The sequence below is a fragment of the Muntiacus reevesi genome, chromosome 7, assembly GCF_963930625.1.
Source record: "Muntiacus reevesi chromosome 7, mMunRee1.1, whole genome shotgun sequence".
In the NCBI taxonomy this organism is placed as follows: domain Eukaryota; kingdom Metazoa; phylum Chordata; class Mammalia; order Artiodactyla; family Cervidae; genus Muntiacus; species Muntiacus reevesi.
Window position 1 is genome coordinate 734,770 of NC_089255.1, and position 14,593 is coordinate 749,362.

The following is a 14,593-nucleotide window of genomic DNA, read 5'->3' on the forward strand; positions in this document are numbered from 1 at the left end:
GACATAATAAAATTTTCAATGAAATGTAGATTTATTTTTTAAATCATTTTCTTATTTGGGTGACTATTAAAGACATAAATTTGGATACTGTCAGCATGTAGGTGATATTTAAGCCAGTATTTGGATGAGATCTTAAAGGGAGTGAATGTAAGTAAAGAATCAGAACATCAAATTTTGAACTCAGGACCACAGCAATGAGAATCAAAGAGATAAGGAGAAGCCAGCAAAGGAGACGGGGAAAAGAATAATGAGTGAGGTGGCAGGAGAAAGCAAACTGTGTGGTGACTTATAAGCTAAATGAGACCATCTAATCATGGAAGATGGTGTGATCAACACTGTCAAGTCATACAGTGAGACTAAATGGCATGAGAACCCCAAACCAGCCACTCATCTAGCTGTAATGAAGGTTATGTGTAAGCTCCATAATATCATTTTTTTTTTGGTGGAGTAGTGGAGACTGGTAATATATTAATAGAAGTTGGAGAAACCCATACAGTCATCTCTTTTTAAGAGTCTTAGTATAAAGGGGAGCAAAGAAATGTGATGGCAGCTGGCAGGGGAAGTGTGGTTAAGAGAAGTTCTTGTTTATGCACAGTAGTCTGTTATCTGTTATTCTCAAACTCCTGGTTGATCACTCCCCCATCCCTTTCCCCTTTGATAAACATAAAACAAACCATAAATTTGTTTTCTACGTCTGTGAATCTGTTTCTGTTTCATACACGGATTCATTTGCATTATCTTTTTAGATTCCACATAAAAGTGCTATCATATAATATTTGTCTTTGTCCTGACTTACTTTGCTTAGTAGGGGATACTATATTCAGTATCTTGTAATGACCTGTAATGCAAAATAATCTGAAGGATATACAGAATTGAATCACTTTGCTATACCTAAAACTAGCACAATATTGTAAATTAACTATATTTCGATTTAAAAAATATAAAAAAGAGAAGTTCTTGTTTAAGATGAGAGAAATAATAGCACAAGAGTAATCAAGAAGAGAGGGAAGACGATAATATAAGAAAGAAAGGAGAAAACTGATGGGAAAATGTCTCTGAGTAGACATAAGGGGTTTGATTATCTAGGCTACAAGTTGAGGAACTGTATTTAGAAACATGGAAGGAAGAGTAGGTGGGGAATATGAGGACAGATGCCAATGAAAATCTGTTCTGATTGCTCTAAATGTTTTAACCCGAGAGTAAGCATGGGAAAGGAGGAAAGAGGATAAGGTATAAAAATTTTTGGAAGAAAGTAGAATTAACGAACTAGACATATATTTTATGGCTGCCTAACAAATTGGTTTGAACATTATTTAAAAAGTTGTCTCTAGTTAAAGAAAATCCTTTCTCAAGATGAGAGAATTTTAAGAAGCCTAACTGTACTATAGCATTAGAGTCTGCATTCCTTTTATTTCTGTTTGATTATAGAATATTTAAACACATACACATAGAAAAGTGTTTCAATAATTATCAACCTAAAGGTCAGTCATTATTCTCTAGTTGCATATAAACTATAAAGTATATATTTAAAGTTCTACATGCTGTTAATATATACTATCTGGCCTTTTACAGAAAAGTTTGTTGCTCCATGATCTAGGCAGCTAACCTCATAGATCATGCTCTTATTTTAGCATTTGACAACTATTGTGATGTAAATGCCTACATCATGCAAACTACAAGACACCAATGTGATAATCACTGAAGTCAGAGCAGGAAAGACCTGCAAATCCACACATTGCTGTTTCTATTTTTACTATATAGTTATAAATCCTATAAGTAACTTCGCAGCACAGATAATAGCAAATTGTAGTTAAATCAGGAATTGATGAATTTTAAGAATGCATTTCTTTTGTTTTTAAGATTATTTAACTGTAAGTTTATACAATTTTAGTAATGGCTTTGTGCAACAACTTGCTCACGAGAGTACTGAGAATTTAACAATGTGCTTTCAAAGACTGATATAAGGTAGCTCCAGTTCATCACTTCTCTCATCCCCCAACCATCTTTTTTTTTTTTATGATGTATGAGGAGTATCTTTTTTTTTTTTTTTTTTTTTTTTATTAGTTGGAGGCTAATTACTTCACAACATTGCAGTGGGTTTTGTCATACATTGACATGAATCAGCCATGGAGTTACATGTATTCCCCATCCCGATCCCCCCTCCCACCTCCCTCTCCACCCTAACCATATTTTTAGCTGAAGTCTTTGAGCTTTGATTTTGAGCCCCTAGTGGAGACACACCACTGCCCTATTGATAGTATATTTTATTGTCTGGAAATCTAGCTATGAATTAATAGCCTCAAACATTAAACCTTACACAGAAAAATTAAAAAACCCAAATACTTCAGTCTGATTACAGTTTAAGAATATACGTAGTCGGCCTTTCCCAGGACTCCCAGAAGGGAGAATGACCCTCCTCACCTCGCTTTCCCAACCCACCCTGGCTCGCCTTTCAGCCCCTTTCTGCACCTCCTTTTCCCTTCAAGTGAGAAAAGTCTAGTTCCCAAGCTGCCGGAGTCGGTTCCCTCGCCCCTCCCGCTTCCACGCGGGTCTCCCCCCACTCCCCCAACCATCGTTACTGCCACCACCTCGGTCCCACTCAATCGATTTTTGCTGCAGGTCAACATTTATTACCGCAGTCCCCCCTGCAGGCAGTCCTGGGCAGGAAGCTTTATCTTCGTTCCTTTGGGGAGATGAGACCTGGAGTCATTTGTGCTGTCCCTGAAAAGTCGGTGGAACAGCATATGGAACGTGACTTGGAACCACGACTAATGGTAACCTGGTTTGGGGGCCCTTTCTCCGTTCTGGTTAGTATCAACAACCCAGCCCACTCAACCCTGCTTCTCTGGGCGGATATCTGGGTGGGGTTACTGCACCCAGATGCAACTTGATGGCGTCTTTCTCGGTCCTCCCGGATGAACTGGCACAGCCTTCTCCAATGTCACTTCACGCGGCCGCCCGTGTTGGATGGACCGTGAGTCTGACTGATACACCCCTGCATGTGGGCACGGCAGAGGTGGAGACCCTGCCGGCTGTCCCCAGCGCCACAGAAAGGGATTTGCCAACTGCCAGAGCCCAGGGCGACAGAGGACAGGTCACTTTGTTAGGAAATAAGATAATATCCAACAAAAGAAAGTAAAATAAAACCCTTCTTAGGCGGGCGCTGGGCCTCCGGGGGATGTTCATTCACAGGGCTCTCCTAACCTCAATGCCTCCACCCCAGCCTAAAACCCGTGAAATCACAGGAGCCACTCTTATCTGATGAGGCAGGATCTTGGTTGTCAGATTCTCCGACAGGGGCGAAAAACTCCGGTCTGCAAATTCAGGGCTGCAGCTCCCGGCGCGAAGCTCCCCTCCCCAGCCCGGAGCCTGCTTGCCTCAAGCGCCCCGCGCCCGGAGTGCCAGCCTGGACAGCTGGCCCGGGCCTTCTGGACCCCTGGATTCTGCAGGGCCGCGCGGCCCAGCCCTGCGGGGGAGCCGCGGAGCCGCCGCTCCACCCGAACGCGCGCCGGGGGGCGGCATCACCCTGGGCCTCCCTGCCGCCCGAACTGTGGCTCCGGCACCACTTGCTATTGACCACAACAGCTGCTTTATCTTGATGTTCCACTTTTTTGGCCGGCGACGTGGGAGAAGGGCGGTGGCCAGACGTGCCGCCTCGCACGACCCTGACGGTATTTTCAGAGGCACCCGGAGAAGCGGCGGCCCAGAGGGCAACCTACGCACCTCCGGGGACTCTTCTCGGCTCCCTCCCGACAACAAAACCGGAATCTAATCCGCAGCTGCCGCCGCCCCCCACCCCCACCCCGCCTCCCGCGGCGTGCCTAGCCTGCCTGCCGCCCGGGGCGAGCGTCGGACCCAGGCGGCCCGGGAGCCGCAGCTTTGCCCTCAGAGTCCCGCTGGGCCGAAGCGCCCGCCGCCCCTGCACGCGCCGCTCAGGGCCTGGGCGGCGGCGTCGTGGGCGGTCGGGCCGGCCAGGGCGCGGCCTCCCGGCTGCGCTTCCAGGGACGCGCGCTGGGCTCTGACCGCGGATCCGCCTGCTTGTCTGCCCTCTGGGAGGCGGCTTAGCGAGGCCCTGGCCGGAGGAGAGCCCCCCGACCCCGCCACACCGCATCCCCCTCACCCTCTCTGGGGCTTCTTCGCCTTCCTCCCAAGCGGCCAATTCCTTGAATGGGTCTTCCCTGGCTGCCTCCCTCCAAGCTGCCCCTCGAAGCCCCGGGGTTGAACATTAACCAGTCGGAGCTATAGAGTGGGGTAAAACATTACGTATAAAAATGAATCATCTATCAGATCCTGGGAAAGAGCACCTATAGCGAGCTCGGCGTCCAGTGCTGCCTCGGCCATGTTACCGGTCCGACGCACCGACCCTCCTGGCGGCCACTTCCCCAAGGACGGCTGCCGGCGGCCGGGGTCTAGTGGGGGCTGCAGGGCTCAGAGTTCCCGGATCAGTCTTTCTCCTTGAGGAGCCCAATGTCTACACCTTCTAACACAAGCTCACGTCCTTTCCTCCCACACTTGAGGTACACAGAAAGGTCTGGAACAGTTTTTTCTCTCTTCCAAAGGTTAGTGGGAGCAGCTACGGTTCCAGGAGGAGCCGCAGCCCAGGGGATCTGGACCGCCCAGGCTGAGCGGTTGATTCCGGAGATCAAGCGCCAGCTCCGGCGCCTCCAGGTGGACCCCGGAGGCAGGGCTGGGTGTGCAGGGAGCTGAGCGGGAGCTGGGCCCGAGTGGAGGCGTGCAGTGGGCGGCGCAAGGGGCGGGTGTCCGGTCCCGAGTCTTGAAACCGCGCAAGCCCTGGCCAGAGGTTTCGGGCTGAAATCCCAAGTTCAGGTCCCACCGCAAGCCGCACTCGCCCGGTCCTGCCGTTTTCCTACTCAGACCTCTTGTTTCTTTAAACATACATGATAGAAAGTTACAAGGGTACTGACTTGCGTGTTAGATCCACGTGCCCAGTCCAATGTACAGAACTTGCAAGAAGATAACAAGAGCTGGAGAAGCGGTGCACCTCCTGAGTTCTTGTGCCCTCACCTGAAAACGTTAGCAAATCCCTGAATGCAAAGGTGATTCCCTTTCTGTATGTCTGTCTCTGCCTCTCTGACTCCTTTCTCTCTCCCCGATTCAAGGAAAGAGATAAAGTGGGTACAAGCAGGAGAAAGATGTGATGTTACAAAAGCTTTCAGGAATCGCCAACCAACGTGCACAACAGTTCTTGAACCTCTTAAGAAGATTGGTTTATTTCTATGTAAAATAGCTGCTTTACTCAAAATAGAGTGCCTGACCCATAATAACCTCTCAGAAAATATTTTTTGAACAGGTAAACTTCCCTCCCCTCCCCACCTCCACCGTATGAGCTCATAATTTTTACTGAGAGCATTCACCCAAATCTTTGTGTCTGGGTGTGTGATAAAGTGGCTGTGGTGGTTTGGGTGTCTGGGGTGAACCCTGCATCATTCCATTACTCTCACGGTCGTGTCCTAGCTTCGTGAAAGGCCACTGCTTCTCCTTCAGTGTGTTCATAGTGATCCCGAGAGTTTCCAGGGGTGGGGGAGGGTGGCAGCTGAGACACGGGTGAACAAGGTTTTTCAGAGAGTCAGCAGGCATCAAGCATGTGGGAGTATTATTATGTGTATGTATTAGTTGGGTACTAATCAGTTCCAGAAGAAATGGTTTTGAATTTAAGATGTGGTTGCAGGATGTCCATTGCTTCATGCAGTGTCACAGCTCTAACTTCAGCGCACACGACATTCTTTGTGATGCCCATCGAGCAATACAGCCCACTTTATCATCACCCAGCTTTGTGTTACTCCTCTTCCCCCAAGACAAAGAGAATTGACTCAAATGTTCTAGCCATTAGCTTCCCAGAGAGAATGAACAGATCAAAGGAAATGAATTTTTTAAAAGATAGGAATCACACTCAATTGCCCTCTGGTGACTTGGAGATACAGAGAAACATAGATGGATAAAGGACATTTATTGATACTTTAAAGGATGCATATGGTGGGGGAAAGGGGCATTACTGTGCTCCAACTGTCTTCTCCCTCACCAAATTACCATGTTATCTGACACCCTCAATCTATTTGTGTCCTGGGTAACAGACAGTTTGACCAAGAGGTCATAGACTCACAGGGCTTGGGTGATTGGATACAAGTTTGACAAGAAAGGAATCTGGGTGAGGGCCACAGTGATGGCAGAGAAAAGATGAGGCCACAGTGGCTGGAGCAGCCTGGCAGCACCAAATCTCTGCTGGGCCTTGCATCACATGCAGGGCTTTGTCAGAGAACAGGGAAGTAGGAAGAGCTAACAGTACAGCCTCATCCATGGAATTTCAGTACCTCTCCACATCCCTTTCTTTGCCTTCCTACTATTTCCTGCCTTCTTCATGTATTCCTGTTTTGCTCTGGAGCCTCTCCCCAGAATTCTAGCTGCTACTGCAGCAAGTAACCTCTGCTTGTCCCCATTTGAGTTAAGGCTTCAGATTGTTTGTAGTATTTACTCTTCCAGATAGGAAATGTTTTATTTAATTGAGAGTCTTCTTGTAAACCATTTGTATTTATAAATATGGAGTGCTTGGGAAAACAGTAAATGTGTCAGCGCCAATAGGTAAAGCACGTGGTGTGAGTCTGTCTTTTCCTAGCATCAGAGGCACTGTGCACATTCTTGTAAAAAGCCGCGTTGCATCCTGGGTATCCTGGAAGGTTCACTGAGCACACTCCTTTCATCCCAGGCAGCATTAACCTCAGCATTATGACTACCAAAGTAGTAAATCTCAGTTCAGTTTACTATTCTCACTTTGGAAGCAGCTTCTCTGCCTTAAACTATCACTTGTGGGTTTGTACACATTGTAAAAATTATACGTTGCAGGAGAAAACATAATAGCCCTGTGTAGAGTTTATATGCTACTGTGAGTTCTCTGAATTTTTCCACTTAAAAAGGCATTTAATTTTCTTGTGTTATATCCTCTTGTTATTATCTTGGCAGTATTTGTGCTGCAAAAGATGCTTAGCAGTATTTTTTTTTAAATAGTAGTGTGTATATGTTAATCCCAAACTCCTAAGTTATCCCCCGACTTTCTCCTGTGGTAACCAAAAGTTTGTTGTCTATGCCTGTGGTTCTACTTCCGTTTTGTAAGTTAGTTCATTTGTATCACTTCTTTTTAGACCCCACATATAAGCAATATCACATGACTTTTTGTCTTTGTCTGTCTGGCTTACCTCACTTCGTGTGACAAATTCTAGTCCGTCCATGTTACTGAAAATGGCATTATTTCATTATTTTTATGGCTGAGTAATATTCCATTGTAGAAAACTTTTCCCCCCATATTATTCCTTTGTCAATTACTTTGTGGGATGTTTTAATGTGAGTTAAGATTTCAGGGGTCATTTCTTTTAAGCTTTTTGTGGGAGCCTGGTATAGTACTTGCTATATAGTAGATGTTCAATAAATGCAAATTGATCAAACAGTATAATTAAAACTTTGTTCACAAAATTAAAGTTCAAAGATATTAAAATGTTAAATTGTCATAAATTAAATCTCAGAGTAATTCTAATTGATCTCTAATCTTTTCTCAACAGATCAAATATGTAAAGGAATTCTATAGAAGAAATTTCATCTTAATCTTTTTTATCATCACTATTGTCATATTTATGTCAGCATTTTTAGGATGATGATGAATCATGTTTCTTACCAGAGTTCATAAGATACTTTAATGTAATGTTTAATGTAGATATTTTAATGTTTAATATATCTTTATTAAAATAAAAAAAAAAAAAGAATATACGTAGTCATAAAAGTGCCTCTTGCAGAAAAAGAACAATTTGGCTACCTCTGAAGGGTCTTTGAGATTTGAGAAGACTTGGTTGAGGGGAGGTATTGACGAATTTAAGAAAAAAAATATGTATTGAGACTTTGAAATTCTCTTTTTGCCAGCTGGTTACCATATGCACTTCACCACAGGTCTATCACAAGCAGTTTCCTAGGGTCCGAGTGAAGGCTGTGGGGTATGAGCTATAGTTCCACCTTCTACTAAATAACAAACACCATTGGTTTACCAATGAACTTGCACTTTCAGAGGCTGGTCATAGCCTGTCCGCCTCAACGTGGATCCTCAAGCACATCACTAGTACTTAATTGTAACTGAATATGAGATTAAGCCTTGGGACCATCTCTGGGTATAATATCACATAGACATTTACATATAGACTTTTTTTCTGTTTTCAACATGCTGTAGACTTTTTAAGGATTTTGTATAGTTCCAGAATAACTTTTGAAAAGTCTTAAGCTTTTCTTGATAGAAATAAAATAATGCTCAGAGTTCCTGAATTTCAACATTGGGCAGGTATATATGAGAGCAAGCAGCCAGTGCACCTAATATTATGGGAATGCAGAGCACAGTTGGAACCTGCAAGTGGAAATATCACTCAGATTTATCACAGGCTTGATTTATGGTAGGCATCGTTTAATTTACCCACATATCCTTCCACTTGTTAAATGTAGTAGACCAAATATCTGGGCTGAGAGAAAGAGTTAGTAAGTTCTTACCTTGGCTATATTTTCAGTAATTCATCAGACAAAAATGTGAGAAACCTTTCTACATTATAGCTTATGATCCAGGAAAGTCAAGGGACAGTACCTTCATTCTGAAGACCTGACAAAGTGGTTTACTTTGATCAAAAAATGAATGAGACACTAAAATATGGTCATGGAAGAACTTAAGACAGGGAGGTGCTCAAACCCTCCCCGAGTCTGCTATTCATTCCAGCACCTGGAAAGAAATTATTCAAATACAAAGGAATGACCTGTGAATGGCGTTTCCGCACAAGTTCTGCATATGCTGCCTTGCGTTTTTATCAAGACGACAAATATACACCAGCGTGAGAAAGCAGATGCCTTTTTCCCCCATATCTTTTGAACATCAGTATTTCCCAGCAGTTAACTGCATGTGATAATGGCCAGCACACAGAAACGTTTTGATTTAGATCCAAACTCTTCACCCAGAAGCAGCTTTTTGTTGTATATTTTAAGCTTGGAGCTTTTGATGCAGATTTTATTATATGGCAGATCATTTAAATAAGAAGGCAAGGAGGCTGATTGAGGGGGAACTTCAAAAGATGTTGGAGTCTCAAAGAATATTTCAGCTCAGAGGGATTTCTTTTTCGAAGCCAAATTCAGATCCCACCTACTGAGTTAAAGTAATTAATTATTAACCAGAGACATATTAAAATTACAAGATATCAGGTTGACAGCACATTGCAAGGAGCCTTAGGATTGCGATTTCCCAACCTAATGATGATGACAAGATAGGACTGAATGGCAAATTGCTATTGCTTTCAGTTGAAAATTTGAAAGTGCTATGCCCTGATCACTTGTTACAGAGAACTGCTATTCATTCAGCCACACTCCTAAAAGAAATCAACCCGGGGTCTTGTGTGGTGGCAGCTGAGATGTTAATTCACAAGACAGCAAGCAGAGAGAAGCTGCTAAGTGGCTCAGTGGGTTAATGACATGCTACAGTGCTTCACCATGGGAGACGTATGGGTTGAATTCTGGCATTGTTCACAAGTGAAAATTGGTCTGCCAATCTTAGCTTGGTCCCTGGTGGACGGTTGTCCTTGTCCTAGACCTCCTCAGATGCTGTCTTAATTTTCTGCACAGGAGAGGCTCAAGCCTGGAAGAGCAGGACGGTTACTTATAAGAGTGCAGTTGGTTTGGCAGAGTCAGAGGAGGAAATGGGCCCAATATCCTCCTCCTTTTAATCTGGCCCCTGCCAGTATCTCATTTTCACAAGCATGAAAATCCACTCGGGGCAGCAAAAGAAAGAAAGCAATAAACAAGGTCAATTTCCTTTCTGAACAAAACTACATTCCCAAAGAGCAAAGAGGGCTTAGCATTAATTTATTAAAAAGGGGATATTTGTTTGCAACAAGTCTTGCCCCCAGTTGAGGATCATGGAACCAAATGCTTAAGATATGGGTAGAACAGTCTAATGAAAACTATATACATCTGCTAGAATAATAGTATAATATATGACTGTGTATAATTTTTCTCACTATAATACTCATGCTCTTAGTATCAAGAGAATGTATACAGTATTAATAATTTTCTAATGTATTTGTGTATTTTAGATTATAAAGAGCCTTCCCTTTAAGAGAAAGACTTTCACTTAATTTACTGTCTCAGAAAAAATAACCAGGAATAGACATTTAAAAATTGCAAACAAAAGAAAATGATGAGAGAAAAAGAAACTTAATTAAAAACTTCATACACAAGGAAGTCAAAGGGGAAACAGGAGGAAATTACAGAAGTGGCTAATACTAAATATTTCCAATTTAGAAAATTTAGAAAAGGTATGGAGTAGAAACTAAAGCATTGAGGAGAAAATGGAATGAAATATAAAAAAGGATTAGGAAGGAATATCTAGAACAAAAAAAAGGTTTAATGTTTAACGAAAATTAGAGGTAAATACCTATAGAAGACTTTTTAAACTGGCACACAGTAAAAAATGAAATGTTGAAATCATCTTTGTGGATTTCAAGCTGTCCAGATATTCCAACCTCTGTAATCACTACTTTCTGGGATTATTTAATATACTCTTTCATTAATTCTGCCTTTAGCCAATTATTCCTTTTCAAATCTTTCAACTGGTATTAGGAGTGGCTCACGGAATCAATATTAAAAGAATACACGAAAGAGGGAGCTGCTACAGAAAGAATTAAATGAAGGTGGGATTTATCAGCATCATATTAAAGTAGAAAATAGAAGAAAAGCTGAAATGCAAAATTGCTTGAATAAAAATTTACTTTTAATTAATTATTTCCAGCAGCCATGATCCCTAAAAGATAGATGCATCAAGCCCACATTTTTCTTTCTTTGGAATTTTGGCTCATCCTTTCTAAAAACAGTCAACATCAGGAAGCAAACTCTATCCATTAGTCACTCCAGCAAGACTCTTTCATTCATTCATGGTCAATCTGTCCCCCATTTCCCACTTTCATTCCTCTACTCACAGCAAGTTTCCAAATGAGCTTTTAAAATTCTGTTCTCACATCAGTCTCAGCCCTCTTTGGATTGTCTCCACCCTTTCAGCCTATTCAAGTCTAATTCATTTTATTTCCTCCATACAAAGGCTTCACTGGCGCCTGTGGTCCCTGTGGTCTCCTACTCCCATAACAATTACCTCATTAGGAATTGTCAGTTCAGTTCAGTGCAGTCGCTCAGTCATGTCTGACTCTTGGCGAACCAACCGACTGCAGCAACCAGGCCTCCCTGTCCACCACCAACCACCGGAGTTCCCTCAAACTCATGTCCATTGAATCAGTGATGGCATCCAACCATCTCACCTTCTGTCATCCTCTTCTCCTCCTGCCTTCAATCTTTCCCAGCATCAGGGTCTTTTCCAATGAGTCAGTTCTTCGCATCAGATGGCCAAAGTATTGGAGTTTCAGCTACAGCATCAGTCTTTCCAATGACTATTCAGGGCTGATTACCTTCAGGATGGACTGGTTGGATCTCCTTGCAGTCCAAGGGACTCTCAAGAGTCTTATCCAACACCATAGTTCAAAAGCAGCAATTCTTCAGTGCTCGGCTTTCTTTATAGTCCAACTTTCACATCCATACATGTCTGCGAAGAGCTGACTCATTGGAAAAGACCCTGATGCTGGGAAAGATTGAGGGCAGGAGAAGGGAGCGACAGAGGATGAGATGGTTGGATGACATCACTGACTCGATGGACATGGGTTTGAGTGGACTCCGGGAGTTGGTGATGGACAGGGAGGCCTGGCGCGCTGAAGTTCATGGGGTCACAAAGAGTAGGTCAGACATAACCGACTGATTAAACTAAACTGAACTGATGGGAAAAAAGCATAGCTTTGGCTAGACGAACCTTTGTTGGCAAAGTAATGTCTCTGCTTTTTAATATGCTTATTAGGTTGGTCATAGCTTTTCTTCCAAGGAGTAAGCATCTTTTAATTTCATGGCTGCAATCACCATCTGCAGTGAATTTGGAGCCCCCCAAAATAAAGTCTCTCACTGTTTCCATTGTTTCCCCAACTATTTGCCATGAAGTGATGGAACCAGATGCCATGATCTTAGTTTTCTGAATGTTGAGTTTTACACCAACATTTTCACTCTCCTCTACACTTTCATCAAGAGGCTCTTTAGTTCTTCTTCACTTTCTGCAATAAGTGTGGTGTCGTCTGCATATCTGAGGTTATTGATATTTCTCCCAGCAATCTTGATTCCAGCTTGTGCTTCATCCAGCTCAGTGTTTCTCATGATGTACTCTGCATATAAGTTCAATAAATAGAGTGACTATATACAGCCTCGATGTACTCCTTTCCCAATTTGGAGCCAGTCTTTTTTTCCATGTCCAGGTCTAACTGTTGCTTCCTGAGCTGCATAGAGACGTCTCAGGAGGCAGGTCAGGTGGTCTGGTATTCCCATCTCTTTAAGAGTTTTCCACAGTTTGTTGTGATCCAAATAGTCAAAGGCTTTGGTGCAGTCAGTAAAGCAGAAATAGATGTTTTTCTGGAACTCTTGTTTTTTCGATGATTCAGCGGATGTTGGCAATTTGGTCCCTGGTTCCTGTTCCTTTTATAAATCCAGATGGAACATCTGGAAGTTCAAGGTTCATGTAGTGTTAAAGCCTGGCTTGGAGAATTTTGAGCATTTCTTTGCTAGCATATGAGCTGAGTGCAATTGGGTGGCTGTCAGCATTTTGTGGGATTGGAATGAAAACTAACCTTTTCCAGTCCTGTGGCCACTGCTGAGTTTTCCAAACTTGCTGGCATATTGAGTGCAACACTTTCACAGCATCATCTTTTAGGATTTGAAATAGCTCAACTGGAATTCCATCACCTCCACTAGCTTTGTTCATAATGATGCTTCCTAAGGCCCACTTCACATCACACCCCAGGATGTCTGGCCCTAGGTGAGTGATCACACCATTCTGATTATCTGGGTCATGAAGATGTTTTTGTATAGCTCTTCTGTGTATTGTTGCCACCTCTTATTAATATCTTCTGTGTCTGTAGGTCCATGGAATTTTTGTCCTTTCTTGTGTCCATCTCTGCACAAAACATTCCCTTGGTAGCTCTCATTTTCTTGAAGAGATCTATAGTCTTTCCCATTCAATTGTTTTCCTCTATTTCTTTGCACTGATCACTGAAGAAGGCTTTCTTATCTCTCCTTGCTATTCTTTGGAACTCTGCATTCAAATGGGGATATTTTTCCTTTTCTCCTTTGCCTTTTGCATCTCTTCTTTTCACAGCTATTTGTAAGGCCTCCTCAGACAACCATTTTGCCTTTTTGCATTTCTTTTCCTTGGGGAAGTTCTTGATCCCTGCCTCCTGTACAATGTCAAGAACCTCCATCCATAGTTCTTCAGGTACTCTTGTCTGTTAGATCTAATTCCTTGCATCTACTTCTCACTTCCAATGTATAATTTTAAGGGATTTGATTTAGGTCCTACCTGAACGTTCTAGAGGTTTTCCCTACTTTCTTTAATTTAAATCTGAATTTGGAATTAAGCAGTTCATGATCTGAGCCACAGTAAGCTCCGGGTCTTGTTTTTGCTAACAAGAGCTTCTCCATCTCTGGCTGCAAAGAATGTAATCAATCTGATTTCAGTTTTGACCACCTGGTGATGTCCATGTGTAGACTCTCCTCTTGTCTTGTTGGAAGAGGGTGTTTGTTATGACCAGTGTGTTCGCTTGACAAAACTCCACTAGCCTGCTTCATTTTGTACACCCAAGCCGAACTTGTCTGTTACTCTAGATATCTCTTGACTTCCTACTTTTGCACTCCAGTCCCCTATAATTAAAAGGACATCTTTTTTGGGTATTAGTTCCTGAAAGTCTTGTAGGTTTTCATAGAATTGTTTAACTTCAACTTCTTCAGCATTACTGGTCAGGGCGTAGACTTGGATTACCATGATACTGAATGGTTTGCCTTGGAAAGGAACAAAATCATTTTGTTGTTTTTGAGATTACATCCAAGTCCTGCATTTTGGACTTTCTTGTTGACTGTGATGGCTACTCCATTTCTTCTAAGGGATTCTTGCCCACAGTAGTAGGTATAATTGTCATCTGAGTTAAATTACCCCATTCCAGTCTGTTTTAGTTCACTGATTCCTAAAATGTCAGTGTTCACTCTTGCCATCTCCTGTTTGACCACTTCCAATTTGCCTTGATTCGTGGACCTAACATTCCAGGTTCCTATGCAGCATTACCCTTCACAGCATCGGACTTGACTTCCATCATGAGTCACATTCGCAACTGGGTGTTGTTTTTGCTGTGGCTCCATCTCTTCATTCTTCTGGAGTTATTTCTCCACTGATCTCTAGTAGCATACTGGGCGTCTACCAACTTGGGGAGTTCATCTTTCAGTGTCCTATTTTTTGCCTTTTCATACTGTTCATGGGGTTCTCAAGGCAAGAATACTGAAGTGGTTTGCTATTCTCTTCTCCAGTGGGCCACATTTTGTCAAAATTCTCCACCATGACCTGATTTTAAAGCAGCCAAAATCCTGCCATGGAATCCCCTATGTGACTTTAAATGGATATGAATTCTTTGTGTATATTTAGTTTCTTCAAATAAACTTA